This window comes from Larus michahellis, chromosome 2 (genome assembly GCF_964199755.1).
Source record: "Larus michahellis chromosome 2, bLarMic1.1, whole genome shotgun sequence".
NCBI classification, from domain to species: Eukaryota; Metazoa; Chordata; class Aves; order Charadriiformes; family Laridae; genus Larus; species Larus michahellis.
The window spans coordinates 13,240,259-13,257,232 of NC_133897.1; positions in this window are offsets into that span (position 1 = coordinate 13,240,259).

The window sequence follows — 16,974 nt, forward strand, 5'->3', positions numbered from 1 at the left end:
TCATCTAGTTCTCAGTGTTAGCAATGATTTGGCTACCCAATTTATTTGGTCCAATAAGCCCCTGTTTTGGCAAGTTATTGATGTCTCATTCTCTTGAGGTCTTCAAATGGAGACGGGAGGCCTTCCTGTTGGACTCCATGCCTAGTCAAGCCACGGCTTCCTACGGAGAAGATGTTTAGTGAAGTGCTAAGGTTGTAGTGCAAAGGGTCTGACTAAGTGATCAGGGAGGATCATTCCAGACCTAAAATCTGCTACATCTCATGCTTCAGCTTCTGCATGCTGAGTCAGGCCTCACTTGAGAAGAGAAAGAATTTCAGGATGCCAAAAATGTCTTTGTTTAGGATGGGCTTTAATAAATAGTCTTCCATTATTCTTTGGCAGTTACCATGGTCATTTAAAAACTTCTTTTTAAGGATTGGGCTCTTCTCTTTCATATATTTTACAGTTGTTTAATTTTCCTTCCTGTATGAAATGGGTAGCGCACCTTTGTCATTAACATGCTGCATGTGTCTCCTTACTTGACTTTTACATTATTGCTCTAGCTATTACTATGCATGCATTATTTATATGGTTGGCTATCAAGGAAAAAAGGCAAGCAATTTACTTGTCAAAACATATTAGAATGCGTGACTTTAAATCAAAGTTGCACGGGTTTGTAAAAAGCTATAATAAATGTTCTTTGGCTAATATGTTAGAGCCATGCAGTGGGCATGGTCAACGTGTTGGCTAAGAAACCTATAATCGCTTTAAAGACTTACTGAATAGGAGAGCATTTTAGATTATTATGCTTTCCTTTTAATTGTATGATATTAAGACTTAATTTGTGAAGACTATATTATTTCAGTATAAGAAAATTCTAATCTGTGCTTTAATGTTACCATCAGATTTAAACAGGTATTTGCTCAGTATGAAAATTATAAACATCATGGAGCCTAATTATCTAAAGCTAACCTACAAATACAGACCTCTGGACTTAAAAATTCGTATTCTTCTCTGTAGAATGCATTCCTCTGAGTTACAAAAAGTTCCTGTAATCTAGATAATTCTGTTGTGAAGGACATGAATTTTATGGGTCCCACGGCCTTATGCTTCTGTTGCATGACAGAAGCAACTGCAACTGAATTCACTGTACACAATACTTACATCACAGGTTTCTAAAAAATTTGATGGGAGACACCTGTTCCATGCAGAAAGTGAATTAGGTTCCTGTGAGCTACATGAAGAAAGTATTTTGACAAGTATAAAACAGTTTCCAGTTCCCAATTACTCTTGCCACATAGAGAAACTTGTACACCTTGTTTCTAAATCTAACCATTGTTTTGCTAGCATTGTGAAAATTTCTAAATTTTAAATTCATGGACCAAACTGAAAAACAAGCTGATCCAAAAAACCCAATATAACCTATCTCAGCAAATAAAACCTGTGGGTCAAATACCTAGAATATATAAGGGTCAAATACTAAGGGTCAAATACCTAGAAAATAAATTTTAAAATTAAACCCTGGCAAACCTTACAACAAAGTATTTCCAATTAGAAAACAAACTATAATACTGAATATGTTTAAATGAAATACTTTGCGCATCGTATTTCTTACCTCGTTTTTGGACCATAGCCGTTTGTTGGATGCAGCAGAGTCAGTAATAGTTTTCCTGAACTTGAAATAGCATTTTGGATTAAATAAACATTTATGGTTTACTCAAACTTTAAAACTGCAGTCACAAAGGTGTAATGAATGTTTACCACACTTACAGGCATGCTTATGAACACAGGCCATACTTTTAAATCATCGTCCACCATACCAGAGAGCGTTTTCTCCTTCTCTTCTCTTCTCTTCTCTTCTCTTCTCTTCTCTTCTCTTCTCTTCTCTTCTCTTCTCTTCTCTTCTCTTCTCTTCTCTTCTCTTCTCTTCTCTTCTCTTCTCTTCTCTTCTCTTCTCTTCTCTTCTCTTCTCTTCTCTTCTCTTCTCTTCTCTTCTCTTTTTTTGTTTTCTTTTAAGTTAGATCCAGTATATCTTAGTGAGCCCTTATGTGGCATTTATCTTTCATTCAGATGCAGATTAAAATCCCTTTTCTTAATTTTTCCATATAAAAAGCAAGCGACTTGAGAAAATTCATGGTGTTCCCAAGACCCGCTCTCTCTCTCTGTCATTCAGAGAGAGTCTATGTCACTATTTGGTAGCAGTGTGCCAAACAACAGAGCCTCTTTGTTTTAGGCAGCTATCTTGAGAGATCTGTGAACATACCTTACCCAGAAGCAGCCACAGTTTTTTTCCCAAATCAGGTTGAAATTACTGAAAATGAAAGGGAGCTTAAGCGAATGTTGAAATAATTATAAGAGTTATCCAACAGTAACATCCCAGACTCTGGGGGAAATCCCAGCTGATGATGTTCTTCATAAGGAGAAGGCAGAAGTGTGCCACAGCAGCATCCAATTTTATTAAGATGTGGCGGCTCTTTCAAAGTAGCTGGAAAATGATATGGTTTAGGACAATTAGTGGTGTACTATTTTCCCTGCCTACTTACAGGGCAGATTAGCCTAAGTGTTCAGCAAAACAAAAGCGGTTTTGAGTTCTCAGAGTGGAGACTGGTCCATTCTGGATATACATCACTCTGAATAAGAAGTCAGAGTTGAAAAAAGCTTGATTGCCAACACAAGCTTATTTTTATCTAGGTAAAAACCAGTCATAGTCTATGTCTTAATGTCTAGGAAAGGTAGGTATTAGCCAAGATTTGCTTGAACTAAATGCTGTCTGAGCGGTGGGAGGTCTCTGCCCTAAAGAGCTTTCAGTTGGAGTATTGTGCAATGGGCGATAGTGTATGTCTTCCTAAAAGTTATGTTCCAGCTTAAGTGAGATTAATCAGCTTGAAACCTGAGCTGTTAGCTGAAATTATTTGACCTGTATTATTACCTGACAGCAGGTCAGATTACCCTAATTTATCTAAAGGCTGTGGCCATAAGATAAATTTTTTCATACAGTAAAATAGTCACCTTTTATTTTGCCTGTTCTCAGCTTCAATCTGTTTTAACATTTGAACAAGATGAGCTCTACATTTGTTAGGAAAAAAAAATCATTTTAAATTAGTCTTTTTCACATTCTTATTTATGATCTCAGAGGAAGGAAAAGCACATTTTTTACCTGGGGGAAATATGCCATTTTTAGAAGGTCTATTTGTCAGATTGTAGAAGGCGTTAAAAGAGGAAGCAATTATTAAGGTTCTGCAGGGGGAATCAGGGAAAATAATTTATATAATATTATTTGTCTAAAGTTACTTTAAAAAAAATATACAGATTGGCTGAAGCCCATCTATTAGTTATGTTCCCCATGTGAAAAGAGCAAGAGAATCCTGGGTTAGCTATTTAAAAAGGCTATAAGAAGATGGTGTTTGATATATTGAAATTATATTTGAAAGAGGAAAAAATGCTTACAGACAAAGGAGAAAATTGCAAGGTTTAACAGGGTTTTATTGTAAAGAGATTGATAGACATTTGTGGGCATATGTAAATAGGTTTAGTCAGTGCTTCAGTGAAAAAAACATTGGAGATAAGAAAAATGCCATCTTCCTGCTGTTGTACAGTGCAAGACACATGAAAGCTGGTTGGATTTTCTGTCTCTTCGTAAACCTGATAAAGGCAAGAAATTATTCCAAACAGACAATAAGTAAATGCCAACCATTTATTGTAAATGGATTATTATGCTTTAAACTGGCTGGGGAGTCTGAGTGGAAAAAAAGCACAGTGTATAGCATGCAGTGTTTATTTTAGATATGATGGAGAATGCTCTGGAGGTACATGACCTGATTGACTACTGGAAAAACAGCTCGAAGATCAGATGGTGGGTCAGATGACAGACTCATTCAGAGGCTGTGGAAGTGATAGATATTTTTTTCTCTGGTCTGTGGATCTGTGGTCAGATATTATGACTAACCAAGTGTAGATGTGAACTTCACAGTGGACTGATTCGTTCTCCAGACTGTTCTCTAGTTCTCTAGTGACTGTAATGTGAACACACATACAAGTCTGTAGCTGTAAATATCTATATATAGAGGTCCTTAACTGCAGGTTTTCTAAGACAGAAATCAAAAAAGCCCAGATGAGAAATTTCCAAGTAACCCTGTTTAAAGCCCATGTAGGGCAACATGAACTGCGAATTGTCAGAAGCTCAAAGACACGCAGAAATATTAGCACAGGGATGTTGTAGGACAAGTCAACCTTGGATTTTGCTACTGGGTTCTGCCCTGGTGAATGCTAGTGCCTTGATAGCAGGGAATTTCATATTCCACTTAGCAGAGAGTGACCATTATTCACACAGCAGGTGGGCGACGTGATGCTGAGATCTATGCTGAGGAGAGGCAAGAGCCAGCTGAGGTTTCTAACACACATAGCTGGTCAGCAATAGAGACAGAAATAGAACTAAAATCTCTTGCCTCCAAGCCAGAGACTTCTTTACAAATATTCCCTGGTTTCTGTTCTTCCTGAAGCTGTCCTTTCATTTTGCCCTTTGTTTTGTAGCCTCCTCCTGGACTTTCTTCCTTCAATTATTGCTATTTATCAGCAAGTTTTATCACAGTCCTTCTGTAAAGCTATATATAGAATAAAAAATATCCTTCATACACTGCTAATGCTAAAAAGATAGTATGATTATTTTTAAGGACAAAGTACCTCACATGTGATTTCCCAGCCTTCCCCTGCAAAAGAAACAGATGATCATGTTTAATGAGTCTGTTGACAATACAAGAAAGGATCTAGTCTGCCGCAAGCTTTATGAATATACTCTAGCTGGAAGGCTTAGTTATGTAGGATATGACAAACTTAAGCTCTATGATCTTAGCTAAGAAGAAATCTCTGTGGAAGCTGGTTATCTGTCATGGGGCTGATACTAAAAGAGTTCAGAGATTATGGAAAAGCTTTGTGAAAACAATATGCATATGGGAGGGGGGAGTTCACCCACAGGATTTTTAATTTTTAATAGTTGAGTATGAGGTGATAAGACTAAGCTAGAGAAACAATAGGATATTTCACAGAATCAGGACTCCTCTAAATATTGCATCATGTATTTCATCCTCTTAATGAAGCTTGGGAAAGCTGTAAAATGATACATATTGACCTGGTGGAATTAAGAATGCTGTGTATTTTCAGTAATATTGTCCTTGGCCTTTTTTATGCTTTCCGAAGGTTAATTATCTGTGGGTCTTTTATCCTATTTGCATCTTGGAGGTTTGAGTAAGCTAAATGATAAACAGCTTATAAAGAACTTTCTTATTTCAGCTGTTTTAGACTGGCTTTGTCTACCTAGGTCATACTGAGAAAAGTATTCTGAAGGAGGATTTGCATCCGGATGTTTGTCGATCTTTCCGAATGACTGGTAAGAAGAAATGGGACGCAACAGCACCCTGGGCTATCATCTAGTCCATTCTTTGCCCAAAGCAGGGTCATTTATACCAAAAATATTCTTAACAGGCACTTGTCTAGCAAGTTTTTTAAAACTTACATGACAGAGGTTCTACAAATGACTTTGGTAATCTTTTCTAGTGCCTCTCTAGCCTTACCATTAGGAAAGTTACAGATATTTTCCATTTTGCAGAAGAGAGATACGTGCTGTAGTTTAACACAGACAGTAGTTAGTAATTGTCCTCCCCTGAACCATTCTCAAATCAAGAAAAGTTTTTAAAGCTTAATGTAGGTAATGAGTGACTAACATACTGCTTCTTCCAGAAGATCCTTATATAATTATGAGATAGATGTGAAAGTTGGCAAAGATCTGCCTCAGTCTTTTCTTTATAGTGACTTGACCAGAGAAAATAAAGACAGGCTATTATCAGTTAAAAATCTCGATTTATTAGGCCATAAACTAGAATATTTAAAACTATCATTGAGTGGAAAAGACAGAATAAAATTTAAGAAGTTGATTACAAAGCAGTCTTCCCCTGCCTGGCATGTCCAAGGGCATGTCCTTCTGCCAGGTTTTGTTTCATTGCCACAGCCAGTTCCACACGGTGCCTTCTGATGGCTGAGACATACATTTCTTGTGACCTCCGAGACCTGTCTCTGTGTTTGTCCCGTAGTCTTCTGGCAAGCTGTAGACTCACAGGTTCTGGAGGAGACTTTCTGCGTTTCTTTATTTCCTTGCCATAGCTTTATATCTGGAAGTATCTACCCAGAGTGGATTTGGTGTCATCACCCGCCCCCGCAATTAACCCCTGGCCCCAGGAAAGAAAGAACTCCTTCTGCAGCCAAGAAATTCAGCTTAAATTCTCTTTCACCCTTATAAAAGAAATAAAAAGCGAGCAATGGTGAACTAAACACATGTATGCTGTCTGTCACAGAGCCCATCTCGAATTGACCATGTCTATTAAGAGCATGGTTATTCAACAGCAATTACTAACATTTTATAGACGTTGAATTAGAATATGCAATACCTCAGCCCTTTACCCTGATTCTGACAGGGATGGTTTCAGAACCACATTACTGTGCCAGTCTTTATTTCAAAATAATGAAAAAGTTGACACACTTTCAGAAGGAAGCCAAGACTGAAGTGGCAAAGGTGGGAATAAGTCTCACTTAAAGAGCTTCACAGTCATGTGAATGTTTCCTCCAATAAATTGTTAGCCAGCCTTTCTGTTTGCTAAAGCAATTGCTTTTAGCTCATCACTTGAAATAACTTTAAAATTAACAATAAAACTTTCAGTAAATAAAGGGGAACTTCTGCTTGCCTTCCCCCTTCTGAAAATAAATATGAATGAAAAAGGAAATTACGCTAAAAATCATCGAAACATAATTTTATAGTTATAATGTCCTTTGGCATGTTCTTTGGTGAAATCATCTTTGGTCAAATATCTTCTAACGTATCGTCTGGATTTTTGTTTTAAAATGTTGGTTCCCCAATCAAAAAATAAAGAATTTGTATTACTTTCAGAAGAAAAGAATTATTTCCTTTGGCCCTTATTTCTCTATACGATTTTGTAGACCTCAGAAACAACTTCAATATCAAATACGGAATAAAGACAAATGATTTTTGAATGAATGCCAACTCATTCAGTCTTTAGTCAAAGCTTTGTTCTGTAATAGACTTTCTTGGTGACCTCCAGTAGTTTGAAAGCAATCAGTTCCATGAGACCTAAATTTATCTAACCATGAGTCAGAAAACTAAACAACTTGTGGATTTGGTAATTAGCCTTCCTCTCTCACTGTTATTTTGAATTATATATTCTGTGACAGATAATTAATTTTTGACCTGTGCAGAGTTGTACTTAAGACAAAAGAGCAAGTGTTAACTTTGATAGAAATCCATTCAGCGGTGTCTTTATTCTACATAGTCGTTCTACCCCTCGGATCAAAGTGGATGTACAGTTTGAGCACATATGCAATAAGTCCTTTGTATTGTTAGCTAACTCATATTTGCAGTAACGTCCAGAGGAACTGATTAGAATCTGCTGTGTTGGATACTGAGCAGAAGGAGACGTCATCACTGCACCATCTAAGGGTAGGATCCATCTAACTAAGAAGATGAACTGCAAAACTGTAGGAAAGAATATGTCAATCAATTTCTTCTGTATATATGTTTAAATACTGGGTTTTTTTAAGCTTTTTAAAAGTAGTGTGAAAATACTAACTTTTTCGTTAATTACTTCAACCATTAAAAACATCTGAATTTTTACTGGTGTCATGTTAAAGGAAGATTTTACAGGGCTAGAAGATGAATGTGATGGCATGCATTAATCCCTGAACTATGCATGGACTTTGTTTCGTGGAGTGTAGTATTGAGACTGGGCTAAAAGTTAAAACATGAGCAATAACAAGGCATTTCCCAGGAACTGTTTTCTAGCTTTGACATAGCCCAGGTGTGCAGGAAAGGACCAGGGTAACTGACAGTAAATATCTTTAACACACATTTACAAACACGTACATGAAAGACAAAAGGTTAAACTTATATATGGACTGAAATATGCTCTTGAAAATTAGACTTAAATGTTCCAGTTAAAACAGAAACTAAGAGACAGATCCTGCTCTAGTGTAAATCAGAGATGTTTGATGTGTGGTTAGTGTTATGCCTGAGAACTGCTAGTACTGTAAAGGCCACGGTATCATCAGGTTGGGGGGCTGAAAGCAATGCCTGGTGATCACTGAGTGATGAATAGCTCCCAAATTCAGGCAGGACAGAACAGTTATGTTCAGAAGACACACCTTGTACCTTCAGCATATGCCTGCTGGCATGATTAAAAGTGTAAGCAAAACAGACATCAAGGACAGTAAATGTTGTCTGCAGTCATCAAATACTTTCTACAGCACAGATTTCCAAAGTTTTGAAGGGCAGTTATGTACAAATTTCTCACCGAAAGTCACTGAAAGATGCATGCCTCAATGTCTTTTGGATCTTTGGAAGTCTGTTTTTCTTGTTGTCTGTCTCAGCTACTAACATTTTTTTTTGAGTTGTGGTTATGCCCTGGTGTTCTTCAAATCATTAGTTCTGCCACTGCATTTATTAGGAACAGAATGGGGACCTCCAGAAGGAATACTGGACAAGATGCCTCTCTGAGCTTTTTCTGAGTGCTTCACGTAAGTAAGTAGCCTTTATCTTCTTCACTCTATCATCCACTTACATTTGATTTTCTTTTTCTAACTGACATTTACAGAAACCAAAGAGAAAAGCCCTGATCTTTTTCATATTAAAAAGGAATTTAAAAGAGAAATATCAGAAACGACTGCATTTCCCCCACTGTTCTATTGCCTACAGATTAATTAACCCAAATACACTTTTACTTTAAACAACATCTTAAAAATACACTTTGAGCAGTCTGCAGAATATTCATGGGAGATCATTTTATGCACAGTCTCATTCCAGAAGTCAAATTATAATTCAGCAATAAATTTGTGGCAATAGGTATAATGAAAACGCCATCATTATTTGGGATACAGCTATATGACTGGAGGTATTGAAATTACTTACTGAAAAGTACATTTTTTTAGACTTTACGAGACATTGTATTATTACTATACTCTCTTTAAAAATATATTTTGGGCAGGCTGGTTCTAGATCAGGACTCTCCTGTGTTGAGGCGTATACAAACATGAAACAAGCCAAAAAGAGAGAGTGGATTGTAATCCTATACCGGGCACTGGAAAATGAAATCAGACATTCCATAATTTAAAGATATCTGCATGAAAGACATGAGAAATATTGTGAAAGAGATAATGCCTAAGCGATCAGTGCAAGTTTGTGAGGTTTTTTTTCAGTTTACTGTTCCTTAGGGTAGGATTTTGTTTATACTATGCTACTTAACTTTTTGTCTCTTGCCATTTACCAACTAGGTCATTCTGCAAGGTTCTGTGCCAAGAATTTTGACAAAATATATTACCCTCTGAGGATTTATAACATAATTCTGTCTCATTATGCCTGGTGTTTTTCTCTTCATGTTACGATATCCTCAAAGAGGAAAGAAATAAAACAGCTTGTCTTCTTGACAGGAAGGCACAAACAGACTGGAAAAATTAGTTGCAGCAATTAGAAAATATGATGATGCCAACTCATGTGCACTTCTGAAAATATACTAGAACAAAAGGGAACCACTTAAAGAGTGTGTGAAGTTCCCTGTGAGGTGGAAATGACAAGGATAATAATTACAAATGCTAAGATATTTCAGCAATAATCAAGCAGTGAACTTTCATCAGAAAAACAGAGGTTCTTCTTTATATCTTGTTCCTGCCTGGTTAGCACTGACCTCTAGCAATGTAACCTATAAAATAGACAGTTCTTTGCTGACCTAATGCGTAGTAGAAATTGAAATATGTATCCATTTTTACCAGAATGGTAAAAAACCCTCAAATTTGTATTTAATTATGTTTGTCGATTCCTTCAACAGATTTAAATGAAAATCAACAGAGCTGTCATCTATTTTGCGGACATTAAACTAACTATAAAGCAAATTTTAACTCCATGCATATGGAAACTCACAACTTAATGAAGAAAGTTTCAGTTACCATAGATTAATGTGGGAATAAGGGAGTTTTAAAATAAATATTGGATTAATTTGATTTGATGTTTTACTAGTTAGCAAAAGTAAACAGAAAATTGTAAAAGACGTGTTCATGTTAAAAGTTTGGAATGCTTGCTAAAAATCTCATATTTGGTTTTCTGAGGTACAAATTATTGCCTCAGTTTTCAGTAGTAGAGTCAGTTGTTCCCTGAGTACCCAGACCCCTGAGCTAGTAGATAGGAGTGGGGAGTAAAATGAAGCCTCCGTAACCCAAAGGGAGATGGTGAGGGACCTGCTCCAACACCTGGACATACACAAGTCTATGGGGCTGGATGGGATCTGCCCAAGGGTACTGAGGGAGCTCATGGAAGTGCTCACTGAGCCATTTTCCATCATTTACCAGCAGTCCTGGCAAACTGGGGAGGACCCAGTTGACTGGCATCCAGCAAATGTGACTCCCATGCACAAGAAGGGCTGGAAGGATGATCTGGGGAACTACAGGCCTGTCAGTCTGACCTCAGTGCCTCTGAAAGGTCCTTTCCAACCTAGGCAATTCTAGGATTCTACAATTCTATGATTCAAACCCAGGAACTACAGAGGAATTTCACATGCAGGAATGGGAGAAAGAAGGAACAGAAAGAGACAGGATATTTGCCCCTTCCTCCTTCATTACTCTGTATTGCCCTAATCTCAACTGATTTTTTATATGCATAATCCTTGTCATTGTGTTTCCCCGCCCTAGAAAGAGAATCATAGAATCATAGAATTGTCTAGGTTGGAAGGGACCTTTAAGATTATTAAGTCCAACCATCAACCTAACACTGACAAAACCGCCACTAAACCATGTCTCTAAGCAGCACATCTACCCATCTTTGAAATACCTCCAGGGATGGCAATTCAACCACTTCCCTGGGCAGCCTGTTCCAATGTTTGATAACCTTTTCAGTGTAGAATTTTTTCCTAATATCCAACCTAAACCTCCCCTGGCGCAACTTGAGGCGGAACATTTCCTCTTGTCCTATCACTTGTTACTTGGGAGAAGAGACCGACCCCCACCTCACTACAGTAGTGTAATACTCACTGGGGCAGCTCTCCCGAGCCAGCATTCATTAATATAAAATTATGGGACTGCAGAGAAATGCACGGGAGGGCTCTACACCAAAAGGAAGGCTTTCACACAAATGAGCATGTTCTAATCTCAGTTGAATCTTCTAGTAAAATCTCCTTTAGTGGGCTAAAGTAACTTTGCTGTCAGTAGGTGATAGTCATCAATCTTCCGATTACCATATTTTTTGCTTGGCAAAGAGGATTCAGCTGCAAGAGCAGAGATCTCTAAACAGATTATATTTTTTTCCTTTTTAAGCTTTTTTGTGTGCTCTGACTCATGTAATGGCAATATTGCATCTCAGCATTTGCCTTTATATAGAGAAATTAAAAGAAAAATAATAGTCTGTCAGGGTTTTTTTTAAAGCAAATTCTAAGTATTTCTAAAATTCCTTCTGTATACTAAAATTGTTCATTTGATAATTCCAGAAACCTGTACCTTCCCCATGACTTCCAGTTATCCCTGATCTTTAATGTGGGACTGCAAAGATGGGAAGGAGAAATGATGACCTCCAGAGGATTTGGCAGACCAAATAGTCCACTCTAGCTCCTAGCGAACATCTGCTCCCATCACAAGGAAAGGGCAGTTTCAAGCCCTTCTTCACAGAAGTTTCCTTGAAAATTCAACCTTCTGTAAAACTATCACCAGTTCAAAGAAAGGAGGACTTTTTTTCTCTCCCTCTCCTCCATCAGGCTTCTTCTCTGCAATACGTACACTATGCTTTAAGTTAGAGCGTAATCCAGTAACATATTTGTAATTTATAAGTCTAATGGTGTCAAAGGTTGTAAGTCTTTGTTGTTATGCTGGGTAAATTCTGACACATCTCACACCTCTAACATTGCTGGTGGAAATTTTCTCCTCACACAGCTGGTGCACCGAATTTTGGGGGAAGCTGTTCCCTCTGCTGGCCTGCAGGCCAACAGGACACACATGTGGTCCAGTTCCCTGCATGAAGGAGGAGCTGAGGATGATCCAGGTCCAGGTCAGAGCTCATCACAGTTTACTTGTACCGTGTGCCCAGGAACACGAGGGAACAACAGGTCCCTAGCAAACCTCTCTTCCATCAGGCTATGACACGTTTGGAAAAGCTGTGGTGACTTGTGGATGGGGATGACTTACTAGAAAGGAGGCCAGGCACCAGGCCTGTGTGAGGGAGAAGAAAAGAGATAAGGACCCACAGGAAGAAGAAAATCTGTGACTCAGTAGAGATATGCAAATGCAAGGACTTCTCTCTTCCCTGCAGTGAGCTTTGATATGCTGATCATAGTCTTTAGATAGAGACATAAAGAAGATTGTCAGTGTGCATGACGCACATTTACAGAGCAAATCCAGAGGGCAACGGACATGAAGAAAGAACGTACCTTGTTCTGTACATGCAAATGAAGAGAAAGAGCTGAATGACTCATCCAAGCCAAGATCTCAAGGGTGAATTGTCATTACACATCTGAGGGACTCACAAAGCTATGAAGCACATCGCAGACGCACACTGTATCATTACATACAGGCACTCACAAGAGACCCTGGGTTTGAAGCAGATCCCTCTGTTTACACAGTGAATTTTCCACTGATGTGTCATTGATACTTACATACAATGTCACCATTTTTTAGATCATGTTTATTATCTGCTTCAAAAATATGGGCCATCCTTCTGTTTGCCTTTCTTGTAGACAAATTATGCCCTTATGTCCATCAGTAAAAAATTAAAATTCTAAAGCAAGACAAACTAATAAGTGGACTACTGGAAGGAACAACTCAGCATTCACTTTATCCACACTAAATAGGTGCGGCTTGCAAAAAGATTGCCTTTAAACCTGAATGTCTTCAAAGGCACCACAGCCTCCCATTGCCTCCTAGTACTGATAATATGTACCTTTTCCCCATAACAACTTTCTGTCTTTCCTCCTTCCCTAATCTTTTTCAGCCTGAACTCTCCCTCAAGCATAGAAGAAGAAAAGTAACAAACAATTGTTATAATCTGTTCTGTTCCCTGAAATAGGCCAGTGAAATATCCCTGCTTTTATTTCCCTATGTTTTAAATTTTACACATAGCCGTAGCAGGGATCCTTATTTAAACAGAACAATTGAGACCCAAGGTTAGCTGCTTTTGTTGTTCTGTTAGGATCCGATTCTATTGTCATCCAGCTTCTTAGACTTACCCTTTTTAAAACCGAACTCATTTTTGTTCCTTATGGTAAAAATCCCAATGTATTCATCCTAGACAATAGGAAGACTCACACAGCTTTAGACGCAAATTCTCCTATTGTCTATAGAGTAAAACAATTACAGTCCTTTAAAGGATTGTGTTGAGTGGATAATCTTGAGAGCATTTCTGTCACTTAAAGCTGGCTAGAGTCCCCAAACTAAGCCTGTGTGATCTCTATCAATCAGCCCAAGGATCACCTTCAGTATCCCAGCTGATGCCTTATCTCCTAACTGACTCTGAGCAGAGCAAACAGACGCTGTTGTGTGCAGTGTTTCTTGGTGAATTGGCATAAATTGACATAGCAGAGGTGACCTGAAGCTTCTTTGATATTGCTAAACATTTTGCTGATGTCCTTTCAAGACCCTTTTGTAAGAGTGACGGTGCAGACTTTCAGGCAAATTTTTGTCTCAGATTGAGAAAACTTGTCTTAAGTTCACAGAAGAAAAACAAAAGAAAACCAGCTTCCCCAAAACTGGGTATGAAACTAGGAAGTGGTTGATACCTACCATGTGGGTGCAAATATTTCAAGCCTTGCACTTCAGAAGACCCTGTTTTCTGGACAGGGCCCATGTTTGTTGGGGAGCTGAACAAGTCCAGGAGTTTTGATTTTGTTTCTTTCCCCTTGGATTGGACATTTCAACTATGTTTTTTGCTGGGAGCTTCATATCAGCCCTTACTTAATCATCCCTTTACAGTCAGTGAATAATTTTATAAGCATTTCTAAGTCATTTAAGTAATATTACCAAATAGCTACAATTGCAATTTCAAAGAAAAGAGAATTTGACTTTTAACAGATTGCAGACTTACACATGCAAGATACTTTGCTTTGGATGAGCAGCTCTTGGCATAAATCTTCTGGGTGAAATGTAGGCTGGACCGGCTTGTGTAAAGATTATTAATTTCTCATTTTCTTCTTCAGGGTTGTGAATAAAATCTTTTCTTTCAATAGATAACAAAGATGAAGGGCAGGCATGTTTCTAACCAATATAGAAAAGGTAAAAGGACTTAAATGGAGCCAATGAAACTGCGGTTGTGAAGGAGGTGGTCCAGGTGGTCACAGGAGGTTGGGAAGTCCCCTTTCTGTAAGAAAGAAAACAGACTTTCCCTCTGCTGCTAATGTTTCTCTCATGCAGTTCCATACTAACTGATGCATTCATACACACCAAAAAGAGTTCATCCAAAAATGGAATGCCGGAAAAAATTGTCTAAAATATTAGCTTAAGTGGACTCATCAGCATCTCAGTGTGAAATAAAGGAAACATTCACTACTAAGGAAATATATATAGCCTCATTATCCTCCAACAACTTCTGAGGCTTAATGAATGTTTTGCTGCATTTTGAGATCACCAGATGGGCAGCAGTATAGAAATGCAAAGTGTTTTTTCTTATAAACACCTTCAATTTGTGGATGAGCATCAGCTCAGAGGGTTGTGAAATATAGTCAGGTGTTTGGACAAAGGAGTGAGGCAGTTGCTGGCCAAGCTCTTTGGTGGCACAAAAGGTTTTGTAAGTGTTCTGGTCCCACTTGAAGAGGTAGCCAGTGCAGACACATTCAGCGAGTTCAATATACTTCACTTAAAGTACTTCAATGTCAAAATCAGAAGATTGCTTAAAATATCACATTTGTTTAAAATAAATAAACATATTTTGACTTTGGATTTTTCAGACCTAAAAATTTTTTCTGGTGTCTGTTTTTAAACTTCCTTCAACCTCAGCTGTGCCAGAAACTACACAAACATAATACATGTATATTTATTTGTATAAATATTCACAACTATCAAGACAGAAGTTGAATCCTGACTGTAGGATCAGGAGGTTCATGGAGGATCTTCATAAGTGAGGGCTGGGTGTGTGGATCAAAGGAATATGATAAACTGATATCTCATTATCATAGAATCATAGAATAGTTTGGGTTGGAAGGAACCTTTAAAGGTCATCTAGTCCAACCCCCCTGCAACAAGCAGGGACATCTTCAACTAGATCAGGTTGCTCAGAGCCTCGTCCAACCTGACTTTGAACGTTTCCAGGGATGGGGCATCTACCACCTCTCTGGGCAATCTGGGCCAGTGTTTCACCACCCTCAGCGTAAAAAAGTTCTTCCTTAAAACTAGTATAAATCTACATTCTTTTAGTTTAAAATTATTACCCTTTGTCCTATCACAAAGGGCCTGTTAAAAAGTTTGTCCCCATCTCTCTTATAAGCCTCCTTAAAGTACTGAAAGGCCACAAAAAGGTCTCCCTGGAGACCTTCTCCACGATGAATAACCCCAACTCTCTCAGCCTGTCTTCATAGCAGAGGTGCTCCAGCCCTCTGATCATTTTTGTGGCCTCCTCTGGACTCGCTCCAACATGCCCACGTGCTTCTTATGTTGGAGGCTCCAGAGCTGGATGCAGTACTCCAGGTGGGGTATCACCAGAGCAGAATCACCTCCCTCGACCTGCTGGCCATGCTTCTTTTGATGCAGCCCAGGATTTGGTTGGCCTTCTGGGCTGCGAGCACACATTGTCAGCTCACGTCCAGCTTTTCATTCACCAAGTATCCCCAAGTCCTTCTCAACAGGGCTGCTCTCAATCCCTTCATCCCCCAGCCTGTATTGATTCCAGGGGTTGCCCAGACTCGGGTGCAGGACCTTGCACTTGGACACATTACGATATTTTACATATGAAAAATTCATAATGATCAGGTGACTGTGACACTTGCTATTTAGGAGAAGAAAGGATGTGATAGATATCCATGAAATGTACAAATCCTAGTGGACCAGAAGAAATACTCTACTCTCCAGGGTAGAATACTGATTTCTTACTTCCCTGTTGTTCCAAAAGAATGCGCATAAAACAGATGAGATAAAAGCAGTACTAACGGATAGGCAGTGAGGGATGGAACAGATTGTTAAGTTTACTTTTGTGACTATACAAAAATTAACATCAGGAAATCCTTCTCCATGTTTTAGTCAGGTCAGCTACCTCATGCTGGAGGGATATTGTGAATTTTCAAGGAATGCAAAATACTATGTTAATTAGACCTATTAGAAAATGTAGACTTTGACATATTAAATAGTCTCCTTAATTATGGTAATGAATAGTTATGGCTGTTCGACTAATGGCCTTTGTCATTCACAAAGATAGGGCATGACTGTTAGAGAAATACAGTGAGAATTAAAGTGCATAATAGAGGCCAATTCAGAAAACGCACACATTCCAAAACCTTCTTTCTCTTCTATGAAATATTGTTCAGATAGAAAGATAAACACACCATTAGTCCTCTAAACAATACAGAAAACCCTCAACATGGTCCAACAGGCCTAACACAACATTCCCCAAATCACCAGTTATTTTTATTTTCCTGTAGGTTAACCTGCCTCTCTGCCCCGTGATTTTACTTAAGTGTAGATTACGGAGTGAAGCATCATAATGGAAGGTTTATGCCAATTACCTGTCCTTAATAATTTCCTTGCCTCTGATCTCATAAATTTAACTTTCTTTTTTCCCACAGCTTTTATTTGAAGCTATTTACCCAGAATTTGATTGGGGTTATGAGAGCACAATAACCTGATCTTGCAGGATTTTTTTAACATATTTCAGGGACTAATACTTCTGAGGAAAGATAGGTATTGAGACATAGATTACACATCTGAAAGAATGGCAACTGTAGTGTTCTCACAAGGAAAAAAAAAGGCAAACTGATTGTATCACAT